Source organism: Taudactylus pleione, unplaced genomic scaffold (genome assembly GCF_031769625.1).
Source record: "Taudactylus pleione unplaced genomic scaffold, aTauple2 ptg000314l, whole genome shotgun sequence".
In the NCBI taxonomy this organism is placed as follows: Eukaryota; Metazoa; Chordata; class Amphibia; order Anura; family Myobatrachidae; genus Taudactylus; species Taudactylus pleione.
The window spans coordinates 1,430,696-1,446,349 of record NW_028284715.1 but is presented as its reverse complement, the minus strand read 5'-3'; positions in this window follow the sequence as shown (position 1 = coordinate 1,446,349).

The window sequence follows — 15,654 nt, the reverse complement described above, 5'->3', positions numbered from 1 at the left end:
GTATTATTTTATAGAATGTATCTGATAAATGATAGTGAGAAACTGATTGGCTGCTTTTTTGTCCTCTTTAGAAGAAGGTTTAATACATCTCCCCGATGCAACAGACACAATTGTCTCTCTAAAGATACAAGATCAACTCTATCTAAAGTTCTTTATAAACATCAGACACCATTGCCCTCACTATCTGCTCACTGCTTGAACAATGCCCTCAAGAGGACTGCATTTCCTAACCAGGAGAATGTGCAGGTCAGCTGGACTACAGTATTACCACTGATGGTAGTGGATATATCCCCTTCAGTAGATGTACCCTGATGTCGTCCGTTACTTTCCAACTTCATTAGTTACTATCCACGTAGACATAGAGGGGGTACACTCCACGTCACTTCCAGGTACATCTACTGAAGGGGATCTATACACTACCTACCACTTACCGTGATGTTGTGCCCTGACAGCCTATATGCCTGCTGTATTCTGTTCTCCTCCACCCCAGTCAGTGGAAAACGCTGGATTCTGAAAGAAGTAAATGGTTGATTTTGGAGAAATTAAAAATTTTTAAATGATGTAATGCAGCCATATCTGAGCAAGAGCAAGGTGGGCTGACGAGATGGAGAGAAAGCTATCCATCATTCAATAGAAAATTTGGTGCAGAGATGATCAGTGTGGGAGGGAGGTTTCTAGGTTTCTAGGTACTCAGGAGCTCATTCAGAACACTCGCTAAGATGCATACTCTTTCTGCTGCTGATGGTATGCAGTGTGTATGCATTGTGCGCATGCGCATACCTTAGCGAAAGTTCACAATGTGGTCGCTCGCTGCACATAGACAGTCCAGCAGAGTGAGTGACAGAGGAAGCCGTTTGTAGGTGGTAACAGGGGCTGGCCATTAAAACCGGGGGAGTGGAGGTGCAAACGCAGGCGTGCCTGAGCATCTCAACGGCGTTTTAGAGATGTGCATAATTATAAGACAGCATCATAGTACACGTCACCTGGCTTGTTTTTACACTGAAGTGATCGCAGTGCTTGCGGCAGGGTATGGTCATCCTCAAGCGCTGCGATAGCATCCGATGTACTGATGGCTGCATACACTTCCTGGACATGACGTGCACAAGTGAGCATCTTAAAACAGGCTGGTGGGTGTCTGCATACACTATGTGATCGCTCTCTAAGAAATAATCGGCGTGCTAATGCATTGCTGTGCGGGAGCACTGCCTACGCAATTTGCATACACATCGTGCGAGCGGCTCTGAATCAGGCCCTCAGACCCTCTGCCAGTTCCAAGAAACTAACAGTACTTGCTTGTTCTCATTAGATACAATGGATTTATCACAACCTTGAACATTAAAAGGGTTTCTTCTAGCCCTATAATATTTTGGGGTTTTGAGTATTGTATATAATAAGTGCGGAATTCGTAAAAATAGTTTTGTTATGTAACTTTAGTCAGTTTCTGTTCCAGTGCTTGCTAGTATGCTGACCTGAGCAAACAAAGAAGAGAAATTACATACAATAATCCTTTTATTTTATATATTTCCCTTTCCCCAGAGCCCTCTTGTCATTCTTACTGATCTGGGATAATCCTCACAATAACAGCCTACAGATGTATCTTATGCCTGATTCAGCAAGGAACACACGGACGCAGACGCATGCACCAGTCCGCTGCGAGATTATGCTAATCAATGCATACCCTCGGAGACCACAGCACAAAATGCAGACGTCCAGCCCCATATTAAGCTGCCCATCTCCCTTTACTCACTGCCTGGTCAGCACGCAAGATAGCGTAAACATCGGTAACATCGAGAACCATCAGACCCATATGCACAATAGTGGGACCTGACCTGCCGCAGGGTTTTGTCCGTTTCCTGTGTACAGCTTACGGTATGGCTGCGTATGCCACCGCACTGCATTAATTATGCACGCCCCTATAATGGCGTTATAACGTCTGCTTTCGCCCGACCACCCCCCGTCACCACCCACAAACGGCACTTCCTGTCAATCAATACTGGATGGGTCTGCTTGCACGTTGCGTGTAGTCTACGTACCATAATACGATCGCACTGGCTTGTTCGTGCACATGCAGTGCGATGCATATGCATGCGCAGAGCAAAAATATCGGCCAAGTGTGTGCGTTTTCTCCTTTGCGTTGCTTACCGAATCAGGCCCTGCGAAAATATGCTTATACTGCCAAAGCTCAGCCGGCATAAAGAAACCTGCTAGCTGCTTTCTTACTCCTGTCCGATGTCGCTCTTCTGTGGAAACATCGGTGCCATCGACGAACATCGGGCAGTCACACAGCGTTTACAACAAGTCTGACCAGCCGCAGACACTGCCAGTCTCCTCGCACGCAGAGAGCTCTCCTCCTGCGCATGCAGTCACAACGGCTAATTTGTGAACACTCTGGGGGTCATTCAGACCCGGTCGTTAGCGCCGATGCGCTCGGACCGGGTCGATGGCCCCCCACAGACCATGCGCACGACGGCGCCGGCGCCGTCGTGTGCATGCGTGAGACCCGCTACGACCGACAGCGCCGGTCGTAGCGGGTCTCGATCCAAAGGGGGCGAGCTGTCGATGTTGATTGACAGCTCGCCCCGTTTGGAAGGCGGGCCGGGGGGTGGCAGCCCAAACTGGGGCGTTCACATGGGAACGCCTACCGTTTGGGGGCGGCCCCACTGACATCACTAGTGATGTCAGTGGGGAGCTTCCGGCTCAGACAGAGCCGAAAGCTCTCCGGGGCTTACGACAAGGGAGACCCTACCCTAGGGTCTCGTAGTAAGCCCCGATGGTCGCGATGGTCTTGACCATCGTGACCATCACCTTAGGCGGTCGTAAGGCTGTGGGTGTTAACCCACAGCCTTACCACCGCAAAGGAGAACGTCTTGAAAATTCAAGACGTCCTCCCCTCATTCAGACCGACCGCACGCTCTGTGCGTCCGGCTCTGAATGAGGTCCTCAGCGTCCAAACGTACAGACATGCCTGCGTTTTTCCGACCTTTCCCATCATCACCACCCCCAAATGCTGACAGCCTGTCACTAACTTTGCGATGGATTCCTCTGTGCATTTGTAATCGAAATGTGATCGCTGCGCACGTGCGGTGCGGCTCAGACGCATGTGCAATGGCAAACAATCGCTTGATGTGCATCCGTAATCGTAATTGCATTCACTACTGAATCAGGCCCACTGTTATGTGCTGGCACAAATAAGTACAGCAAATGTACAGCCCTTCTTAAAATAGTGCCACAGAAAAACAATTTAGAAAAAACAGATAAACATTAACGACAAAGGTCAATGCACAAATCTACTGCACAGAAGCTCACATCTACTCACATGCACATAGGGCCTCAATCATAGATGGACGCTAATGCCACCGCCTCTGCAAACTTGTACGAAGCGAGTGGGCGAAAATATGCGAATGTCGCAGTTACCTAGAATTGTATTGAGGTGCCCTGCTGGCAGCATCACAGATCCATGGTTTGTGTACGGGGACGCAACCATCAGATGAACACCGGCCAAGAAATACACTGAAAAAGCCACATCCACAAATAATACACTGAAAAAGCCGCATCCATATAAAATACATTGAAAAAGCCACTTCCACAAAAAATGCATTGGAAAAAAAACAGGTTCACATAATACAATTCATCCTCTTCATGTGTCACTCCAGCAGTCAGCGTCAGTCAGGGGAGCCAGCAGGAGAGCCGCATCAGGACAATGGAAGAGCCACAGGTTGGCCACCTCTGATCTACAGTATATCAGTGGTTCTTAAGGCGCACATCCACTACCCAAATAAACAGAGCGATATAACGATAATGACATCGTTATCGTTCAATCGCTTATTAATCGGGCACAAATCGGGCATGCAAATGTCGGAAACGACCAGCGATGCGTGCTCCCACTGGTCATTTCCGGCATCAATCATCGCCCGAACATGCTGGTCAATCTGCCGATAACAACAGATTGGCCATTTTCAGGGATGATGGAGGGTGCCTACACTGTACGACTGATTGATCAGTGTAGGCAGGGGCGAAGAGAGCCCTGCCGGGCCTAGGTGAAGAAGGGGGCGTGGTCTAATCATAGGAGCCGTGTCCACATCCGTTTAATTTTTAAAAATTAAAATACTTTTGCAGTACCTTGTAGCGGTGCTTCGCGCTGGGGAGGGGGGCGCTGCGAGCCCCTCAGCCCGGCGCAAAGCCAGGGGGGACGCGATCAGTGTGATCGATCCCTCCCACAAGCATAAGAGACTGCTGTGGCTGCTGCTCAACAGCCGCAAGCAGTCTCCCACGCTGTGTGCTGGGCTGCTGTGAGGAAGGGAGGGGGGGGCGGCGCCATGTCGGGCCTCCGCTGGGGCCCCGCCAGACCCCTCAGGAAGCCCGGGCCTAGGTAAATAGTACCTGCCCCCCCTCTTGTGCCCCTGGGTGTAGGCACTGCAGGGGATAAGGTACGACGTTATGATAACGATGTCGTAATCGTACTGTCTTTCCCTAGTTGGCATGTGGATGTGTGACCTTAAACTCGGTCCTCAGGACCCCACACAGGTCACTTAGCAGGTGAACAGGTGTATTTATTGCTCACTGACACTTTTTGAAAGATCCACAAGGGGAGATAATTATTTCACTTGTGATTCTGTGAGGACACCTGGAAAACATGCACTGTTTGGGGTCCTGAGGACTGAGGCCCTGATTCAGAGCCAGACGCTCTGACAGAGCGCTCACTCTGAATAAGGGCCGGTCTTTTTTGTTTTTAGAATGGCCTCCTGGCTGCTCGCATAGCTGTGGGTGACCACCCACAGCTATAGCGTGCGGCCAGGAAGATGATCGCGATGGTCAAGACCATCGCGACCATTGGGCTTGCAACGAGACCCTTGTGGTAGGGTCTCGTTGCCGCAAGCCCCAGAGAGATTTTGGCTCTAACAGAGCCGAAATCTCTCCCACTGACATCACTCGTGATGTCAGTGGGGCCGCCCCCAAACGGAGGCGTTCACATGGGAATGCCTCCGTTTGGGCAGCCACTCCTCCGGCCCGCCCACCAAAGGGGGCGTGCTGTCACTCAACATCAACAGCACGCCCCCTTTGGTACGAGACCCGGAGCGACGGATTGTCCGCCGCTATCCAGGTCTCGCGCATGCGCATGATGGAGCCGACTCCGTCTTGCGCATGCGCTCTGGGCCACCATCGACACGGTTGCGAGCACCTGAATCAGGCCCAGAGTTTGAGAACCTGTGATCTACGGTATATATCCTGTATTAGCTTCAGTGGTGTAACTAGGGCAGGGCGAGCGGGGTGCGTTCCTGGGCGCCATGGGACCGGCGGCGCGGGGGGGTGCCGCCGGCCACAGTACCGGCCCGCCCGCCCTAGTTAGCCAGTGTAGCGCCATCCGCAATGAGTGCGGTCAGCACTACACATTTACACAGGGCTGCACAGCTGAGCCCGTTCCCTCCACCTGGCGGGCTCAGGCTGTGCATAACACACGCATCGCCACCAGCGCTGGCGGCGATGCGTGTGTTAAACAGCAGCCAATGAGAGTCAGATAGACTCTCATTGACTGCTGCAGCACCCACTGCAAGAGCCGGGTTTCCGTCCGGCTCCTGCAGTGGGTAATGGGACAGACGTCATGACATCATGACGTCTGTCCCATAGTGCTGAGCACGCCAGCCCGGGAGGACTGGCGGGCGGTGGGAGCGGTGTCGCGGACCGGAGCAGCAGCAGCGTGGATTCAGGTAAGTATATTTTTATATATATATTTTTTAAACCTGTCTGCACTACTGGGGGCACAACGGCGGAGGGGGATGGCTATTACTGGGGGGACCACTACTGGGGGTGGGGGCACAACGGGGGAGGGGTGGCTACTCCTGGGGGCACCATTATTGGGAGGACCTCTACTGGGGGGGCTACTACTGGGGGCACTTAATCGGGAGGGGGAACCTCTACTGGGGACTACTACTGTGGGGAACACTACATGGGGCACTGCATTTGGGGGGGCCACTACTGGGGGTACTGAGTAAGGGGAACTAATTGGGGGCTGTATAAGGGGGACCACTACTGGGGATACTGTATAAGGGGTACTACTATGGGCCTGCATAAGAGGGACCACAACTGCATACTGGGGGTACTGTATAAGGGGTACTACTGGGGTTAAGGTGCATATGGATAGGAATGTTCAGTGTGAAAATAAAGGGGTGTGTCATTTTTAAGAGATGCCCATTTTTTTGCTGCGCGCGCCTTCGGCGCACGCACATCGGTGGTGGGGGGGTCTCCCTTCTCATATTTGCCCTGGGCTCCAAAAACTCTAGTTACGCCACTGATTAGCTTGTAGCGTCACTCTCAATCAGGACCATAGAGAGCCTGCCCCCCGGTCTCTGTGCTCCTGCTCTCACTCCCTGAGATGCATGAAAGGCTTCTATGAAATCTGAAGCAGGAAAATAGATCATTTGCACCTCATGATGAGATGTATTTGGTCTCTCTCACATGATGGAATTGCAGGGGAGCAAGCAGGGGCGTTTCTAGAGAGGAGGGGGCCCGTGTGCAGTCTCCAACACGGGCCCTCTCCTCTCAGTCCAGCACCGCACTTATAGACTCTGGGCACTAGAGTGTGCCCAGAGTCTATAGCGCATGCACAGGTCACCAGGAAAATGGTGGCCATTTTCCCTGTACTGCTCATGCGCAAATGACGGGAAAATTGCCGCGGCAGCCATTTTCCAGTAATTTTTAAAGTGCAGACACCGGCACCGACGTGATGACTCCAGATAGGTAAGTATAATATCGGTGCAGGGTATGCGGTGCGGCCCCCCTTCCCCTCGTACACCCTGCACCCATTAGAAATATGCCCAGTGGGAGCAAGAATATCCTATTGTAGGTTTGGTGGAAATGAACAAATCCTGTATAATAGAAAAGATTACATGGCCTGATTCATCACGGAATGCAAATCTGCATACGCACGCACCCGGCCTCTGCGAAAATATGCTAATGAACCCAATCGCAAAGACACTGCAGCACAAGAACCAGACGCCCACCACTACAAAATGCCACCCACGTCCCTTTACTCACATTCACAATACCTCGCTAGACACAGAAAATATCGGTAACATCGAGAACCATCGAACTCATTAGCAAAATAGTGGTTGACCTGACCTCACTCGGGATTTGGCCGCTTCCTGTGTGCATCTAGAGCTCTGGATGCAACTTTCGGCGCAGGAGCTTAATTATGCACGCCCCTGTAATGGCGTTCAAACGCGCTGGCACGCTTGCAATTCACTGACCACCCCCCAGTCACTTACTGTCAATGTGTGCTGAGACTGCGTGCTCCCTGTGATCGCTGCCCGATCGATGCGGCTGGTTCGCACATGCGCACTGCGATGCATATGCATGCGCAGTGTGAAACAACCGACCGGGTGCATTTGAAATCGCGGCTGCGTTCTTTGCTAAATTAGGCCCACAGATGGGTGGTGGGGTGGTTAGCATTGTCTCCACTTGGGGTTATGGGTGATCTGCAATTTATAATGTGGTTGGCACTGTATAAATAACACTTATAATGTAGCATAAGTGCGTGAGCTTCTTCAAAACCATTGGGGGAAGGGCTGTAAACTTACTAAGTAGTGCGCTGGATTTAAAGGGGCAGCAATATTAAGTATAAAAGTAACACACGCATTGGCTTCGTAATTAATATTATATCCAGTGGCCTAAGCCGTCTAGGAATGCATTATGTAGAGGGCCATTGTATGGAAGGCCAACATGAAAGCTATTGGGCGTTATGCATGACGCATTGCATCCTGCCACTCATCGCATGCATGTCGGAGTTAATTACATGGGTATGCGAAATCAAAAACGAAATAGACAGCTCTCTCGATAAGATGTGTAATTTGCGAGAAACAGACTTCCGGGTTTACGACCCAGAAGTCCTTCTGGTGTCTTTATGCGCATGTGCAGAAGGACGCGCGCACCGCAGGGGATGCTGGGAGGGTTCCGATTGGATCGCATCCAAAGCCCAATATGTATTGTATTCCAGGGCTTGGTGCATATGATAAATGCGGTCAAACCCCCGGGGTTTGACCATATTTCTGACGTTGACGTTCCCATTGTATCAACAGAATCTTTACTCCTTTGTGAAATAGCCTGTTACGATATTCGTATAACTCAAGTTACAATAAATTTTCCCAGGACTTTGTTAATTTTTAGTTCATCATTATCATCATCATATAGGGAATCGGGTTGGGTATGAGATCCCGACACCCATAAGGACAAAGGTAAGTCTAACCCTTACCCCTACCCTCCATCTCCGATGCCTAACCCTAACCTCCCCCCATAGTGCCTAAACCTAACCTCCCCCTCCCCACACCCTAAACCTAACACTCCCTCCCTGGTGACTAAACTTAACCTCCCCCCTAGTGCCTAAACCTAACCTCCCCCTCCCCACACCCTAAACCTAACACTCCCTCCCTGGTGACTAAACTTAACCTCCCCCTAGTGCCTAAACCTAACCTCCCCTCCCCGCACCTAAAACCTAACACTCCCTCCCAGGTGCTTAAACCTAACCTCACCCCCTAGGGCCTAAAGCTCACCTACCCTCCCTGCTCCCTAAACCTAACACTCCCTCCCAGGTGCCTAAACCTAACCTCCCCCCCAGTGCCTAAACTTAACCTCCCCCTCCCCATACCCTAAACCTAGCACTCCCTCCCCGATGCCTAAACCTAACCTCCCCCTCCCTGCACCCTAAACCTCCCCCTAGTGACTAACCCTAACCCTCCTCCTAACGCCCGATACTTACCTTCGGGATGCCGGCGGTCGGGATACCTTACTGTCCTTACTGCCTACTCCTCCAGAATTTCCTGGAGATAATTAAGTTAGGGTGAGACCTCTTGGACTTCAGATATAGCAGGCACTACCCTCAGTCCACTTTCCTACAACAAAGTGGGAGAGGATATGACACTCAGGGGTCTATTTACTAAGTAGTTAGGAGACAGAGTGAAAATTGATAAGGTGCCAGCCAATCAGCTCCCAACTCTCATTTTTCAAACACAGCCTGTGAGATGACAGTTGGGAGCTGATTGGCTGGCACCTTATCACTTTTCAGTCTGTCTCCTAACACTGCTTAGTAACTAGACCCCTTACGCATTGTAATTCCTCGCTTCCTCCTCAGTTAACAGACAATGGCATAATGTTAATTCTGTTATAATGCCCCTGCCACTCGGTTTAATGAGATGGGTGGAGCTTGTAGATGCAATTGCAAAAAGTTTTCATGTGTAATAAAACAATTATCATATTAGAGGATCACTATAGTATAATATGAATTCATTCAATGATAGAGAGAACTTGCTCATAGGCTCTAAAATAAGTGTAAAACACGCCTCACTTCACACTAGGGGCAGGATGCTGGAAAGGTAGATATGCGGTCAAACCCCAAAAATTAGGCTTTGACCACATTTCTCATATGCACCAAGCCCCGGAAGGCGATGCACTCCAGGGCTTGGTTGCGGTAACACCATCTCCAGATTGGGCTTCTATCGGGAGAGTGCTGTGAGAGGAATCTAATCGGATCCCTTCCAGCACCCTATGCATGCGCAGGAGGTGGTGGGATGCATCACATCCCGAATGCGATGCGTCATGCTTCAAGGGCCTCATTTATCAACACGTTTTATCACTCTTTGCGTATGATAATGGTGCTCAAGCCAATCAGCTCCCAACTGTCATCTGTTTGAAAAATGGCAGTTGGGAGCTGAATGGTTGGAGCACCATTATTATACACAACAAGTTTTATCACTCTTTGTGACTGATAAAGCTTATTGATAAATAAATTATTATATTATAATAAACTATAATGTTATTGGCACTTTAAAATTCCAGACCAAACCCGCCAAAAAGCAGCAGCTTGCAATAGTCACCACTTTGTAAATCTAGCCACTTAGCTTATAGTTTCCACTGATATAAAACCTAGATCTAATGGGGTAATCCCGGCCCCTATTGTTCGTGCATCACAAAGCAATAAGGGAAGATGGAAAATATCTTTATGACAAAGTGATGTACAGTGTAATACATGGAATGAGATTGTATTGCCGGCAGCTGTATGTCGGTTCAAATCCCGACAGCGCCTGGCAGAAGGGAGGAAATCCCGACAGCGGAGGTAAGTACATTTAACCCTCCCCCTTACCCCCGTAACCCTCCTTTAGGGGTGCCTAACCCTAATCTCCCCCCTAGTGCCTAACCCTAACCTCCCCCCATTAGTGCCTAAACCTACCCCCCCTCCCCCTAAACCTAACCCTCCTGGGGGGTACCTAACCCTAACCTCCCCCCAGGGGTGCCTAACCCTAACCCCCCCTTCCCCTAGCCTAACCCTAACCCTCTCCAGGGGGTGCCTAACCCTAAGTCCCCCTGGGATGCCCTAAACCTAACCCTGCCCCCCCACGGCTAAGTGGATGGGCGCCCGTACTTACCTCATTCGGGCCCGCGTCGTTCTGCATTCCGGTGTCGGGATTGTGATAGGAGTCAGTATCTTGACGCCTGTCATAAATCCCTAGCTGCAACATAACTACATACCAATACAGTATCACAAAAACACTAAGGTCAGGTATGTCTTCTGTCTTTCAACCTTTGATCCCACAGTGTATGAAGCTACAGGTTCAATAAGCAGTCCCTTAGATAGATGCCTCGGCCATGATACCAATACAGTACCTTCTATCTTCGTAGTAGGACCCTTGTCCAGTGTCCTTGCTCCAGCAAGCACACTCAGGTGTCAGGGATCATAGGTCTCCCAATGGAGTTTAACACCAAAACCACAGAGAAGTTGGACCTGGTAAATGTTGTATCTCCAACATTAGTTTCCCAGAGGAGACCCCATCAAACTGTCAGGAACAACCCTGGGTTGACCTTAAATAACAGGGTTTGTCTGTATATTGCCGGTTGGTGATAAAGGGGCTGTTATCAGGCATGACCTAAGGATGGCTCTCCAGGCTGAGGGTGCTGTTCCTGGCACCCTGCATGCCAAATACAGTTGGTACCATGGTGCTGCCCCTCTCAGCCTTGTGCACAAGGACGCATTAACCAGTTGCATACCCCTTTATATAGTCCTGCTGATTTCCTTCTGACTCATACTAAAATCCCTGCTGGGTTGGCTCGGGGAATGGATGACTAAATTTTCCATCCCCAGGAAAATTGGTACCCACTCAGCCTAACAAGGGAGTCACAATTTACCAATGATACCTCATTGCTGCATCTACAATCCCATCGCTCCGAGGTCGCAGTCTGCGATGCCCATCACAACCATATCGACCATTGGCCAGGCTGCAGAAACTGACGCTTACCGCAGCCTCACCGGGTCCTGGTCACTTAAGAGGCCAGAAAATATATATGTCCATCGACGCAGTTCTTGGCATCTTCCCTCCAGAAAAAAGGGGGGCAACACGCCCCAGCTCCGTAGTTCAATCGCTGCAGCATGTCAATCAGGCTGTGGCTTGGGGGAATCTGTGAGCGAGATCGCAGGACCCATTCTGAACATGTGCTATCCAAAACACGTGAGACCCAGGATACCGATGAGATTCGTTTTTCAGATCCGAACGTAACCGAGCCAAAACTGAACCGCTCCTCTCTAGTAAGAATTCTAGGTCTTTGCAAGTAATGAGGCTTCTCAATCTCATCACAGCGTTATCCCATATACAATAAACAGCCATAACTGCTTGGACATGTGCAGGTGGGTGATGATGTGTTGGAAATTATGGCCCTCATTCAGACCCACTCGCAAGCGGGCGCACGTACGTTAGGCGTACGTACAAAAATATTTAAATTCAATGGCTCGCTCGTATTTTCGTTCGCATCTAAAATTCCTCCCTAAACTCTGACGACCCCTCCTCTAACTAACGAGCGTACGAAATAGCGAGCGTACATCCCCGAAATGGCTTGAAAGGAACGCACGCACAAGTATAAACAGGAAGTGGCCTTGTCAGATGTCGATTACCTGCTCCTTTATTCTGCCTACCTCCATCAATCGTATCATGCCAATCAATGTATCAATTAGCTTAATTGTTTGTTTTTTTTCAACACAATGCAAGAAACTTTACTCTTGTCCGTGTTTGTGTTTACCCGCAGAATACGTACGGATGAAACATTCGCTTTTATTGTTCAAAAAACATGTGAACCACAATTGAACAATTGTTCTATTGCTGTGGATCCCCGCATATTTCCCTGGGTTCATTTCTTTATTTAAATTTGCTTACGCATGTCACTGCATCAAGCCTATCATAACTCTCCAGAGATTTCTGGCCCTGTCGAACACATGACTCATACACTAACCAATAAAATTGCTCCTGTTAATTTCCAAAATACATTAGCCAATCAGAAAATTTTTACACACTTTATCAGAAATGATTTTTAAGAAAAACACCATTGCCATCATGAGAGCCTCCGCATTCACCAGGCGCGAGCTGCTGGTGCTTACGGAGGTCATGGATCGCCGGATCACCAGCCAACCTCAACCCATCACCAACCGGCAGAAGCGCTCCGCGTATGCGGAGGCACGGTCCCGCCTGCGGTCCTTCGGCTCACGCCGCAACATCGGGCAGCTGGAGCGCAGGTGGTCCGACCTGCAACGGCGAACGCCCCGCTTGCTGGCATGCTTTCGCATGCAGATCCTGGAAAGTAAGTGTTATGTATTGTGGTTTTAATGTTTGTGTTTGTGGGGCAAACTGCGTGTGCATGTTTTCCTGTCTGTCCTATTTATTATTTCTACTCATATCTGCGTGTGCATGTTTTCCTGTCTGTCCTATTTATTATTTGTACTCATATCTGCGTGTGCATGTTTTCCTGTCTGTCCTATTTATTATTTGTACTCATATCTGCGTGTGCATGTTTTCCTGTCTGTCCTATTTATTATTTGTACTCATATCTGCGTGTGCATGTTTTCCTGTCTGTCCTATTTCTTATTTGTACTCATATCTGCGTGTGCATGTTTTCCTGTCTGTCCTATTTATTATTTGTACTCATATCTGCGTGTGCATGTTTTCCCTCTATTTCTGATTTATTCATTCTACTCCTATTTGGCTTATTTTTTGGGTTGTTTTTTTTTTTTTGTTTTGGTCCCCGGATTTGTCCATAAACTAACCGCAATTTCTTTGACATATTTTAGGGGGACAGCCAAGACTCCGCCGTCACCGTCCGTCCAGACGGCGTTCCCGGCCACTATCCCCAACCCCCAGCCAACACTCCACCCCAAATCTTTCCCCTATTCCCCACTCCTCCCCATCCTTCCCAGACCCTCTCCCGGAAATGTCGGGCCTCCTTCCCCTCCGTCCCACTTCCCCCTCTCCTCCACCCACCCCTCTTCCAATTACCCCCTCCCCGGAGTCCATCATAACTCCTCCCCATTCTTTGGGGAATGACGGATCCTCCGAGGAGGATCATGGAGGCATTTCCGGAGCTCCCGTTTTGGCTCCCGGTATGTTTTTATTTTGTTTTTTTTTAAAGCACAAACTGTTTGTATGTAATCATGTGTCGTGCCTTTCTTCGTGTTTTTGTGGCTTGACTTTTGGTGATTTTGCAGTTTGCCTTTACCTCTTCCTGGTGATTTCAACATACACATATCACACCTGTGGGAATTTGTACATAGGCCTTGTATTTTTGGCAGCACCCCCTTTTTTTTTTTTTTTTTAGGTTTAGGAGTGATTTCGTTGTGTTTTTGTTTTTTTAATGTGGATTCCCTATTGTTGTATTAACCCACACACTTTTCTCACCCACAGAGGAACAGAGGCGTCGGCAAGAGGTGGCGGATTGTGTTGGCCAGATGCGCCAACATGTAATTGGCATTCTGGTGGCCCTCGACCGGCTATCTGGCCTCCTTCGCCAGTAGTTTTTTTATTTTTGTTAACGTTTCAAAAAAATTTATTCAGACAAATATACGTTCTGGCTCATTTTTTAAATCCAAAACCAAGATAGTTTAGCATGACATAAGTAGACTGTTCCTGCAAGGATTTCCCTTTTTTAAAAGTTAGATTGTGTTTTGTCTTTGTATGTCAAACAGACACAAGAAACACATAACAGTAACAATGTCATTTCCCTTTTTGGGTGTAGTGTCAATTACATATTTCTACATTTTACAGGTTCCTAGTTGGTGCGCAAGCTGCTTAGGCCAATCTTACAAATCCCAAGGTTGGGCCAGGCTTCCTTTTGGTGTGGGTTGGGAAGCTGAAAACATATTTCAGTTTAGCTCAACTGGCGTCAGTACTGGATTACCCCTTAGTCAAATGTAACTTGTGTTAACCTGGTTACACTTGCTGTTAACGTCCCAAAAAAGGAAGACCATTTCACTCTCCAAACATTTATTCACAACATAACAGAGAAAACAAAGTGGTCACTCCCAAAAAAAGAACACAGTGATAAATTCAAATACAACACATACCAAGAAATAATTAAATAAAAACAAAAAATCAAGAACTGGTTGACGAAGGACCATGCCAACATGATTCCACAAACATGGCGTTGCAATATGGGTTCCAGAATATATGCCCAAAAGGACCAGATCCAGGTTTGGTAAGGGTAGCAGGAAGTAGTGAGCGTTGGAGTGCCAAAGATTATGTGAACAAACAGAAGATGGTGAGAAAAAAAACACAAAATTAGATGTTCGCAAACAAACACAAACACATTAGGTATAAACACTGTAGTTTTGTTACAACTTACCTAAAAAATCTGGCCACCACATCATCGCGTATGGCCCCCCCACATACTGACCTCCGACCAACCTCGGGGGGGCCATCCTCAGGTAAGGCATCCTCTGGCTGCATTGGGACACCACTCCTTATGGCAATGTTGTGAAATATCCCACACAGGACCACAATTTTAGACACCATATCCGGCACATACATGAGCTCGCCACCAGAGCGGTGGAGGCATCTGAATCAGCCTTTTAAAAGGCCAATACAGCGCTCCACCACTTGCCTGGTGGCTGTAAGTGCGGAATTATACGCACTTTGTGGCCCTGGTGTGGGAGCCAAATAAGGAGTGAGCAGCCAGGACATGCAAGGGTATCCACTGTCTCCTGTGAAAAAAAATAGACAACATCAGGAACACTGTGTATCAAGCTTAACATTGTTATGTACTAAAGGTCTCCACTTACCCAGAAGCCACGCATCACCAGCTTGTAGGTTGGTTAATTTCTGCCATATCCCTGATTGCCGGATGACGAAGGAGTCATGAGCACTTCCTGGTAATTTAGCATTCAGGGACAGGATCTGGAGGGAGGCTTCACATACCACCATTACATTCAGGGAGTGATAGTGTTTCCTGTTTCTAAATATTGCCTCCAGCCGTGCTGGAGGCTGAAGTGGTATGTGAGTACCATCCACAACCCCTATGATGTGTGGGAAGCCAGCTATTTGGTAAAAATTGGCCTTGGCCACACTAAGGGCACCCATATCCAAAGGCATTTTAATAAAATGATGGAGGTGCTTGAAAAGTGCCTCCATCACTGCCCTCAGGATCCGGGAAAAGGAGGATTGGGAGATGCCCGCCACTATTCCCACCGTTGTTTGAAACGATCCTGAGGCACAGAAATGTAACACGGCCATAAATTGCGTCAGTGGTGGTATTGCTGTTGGACTGTCAATTTGCCGCTCAAGATCACTTTCTATTAATGAGAGAGTGTCTATGATGATTTTGGGAGGTAGACGGTAGCATCTTAAAACCTCATCA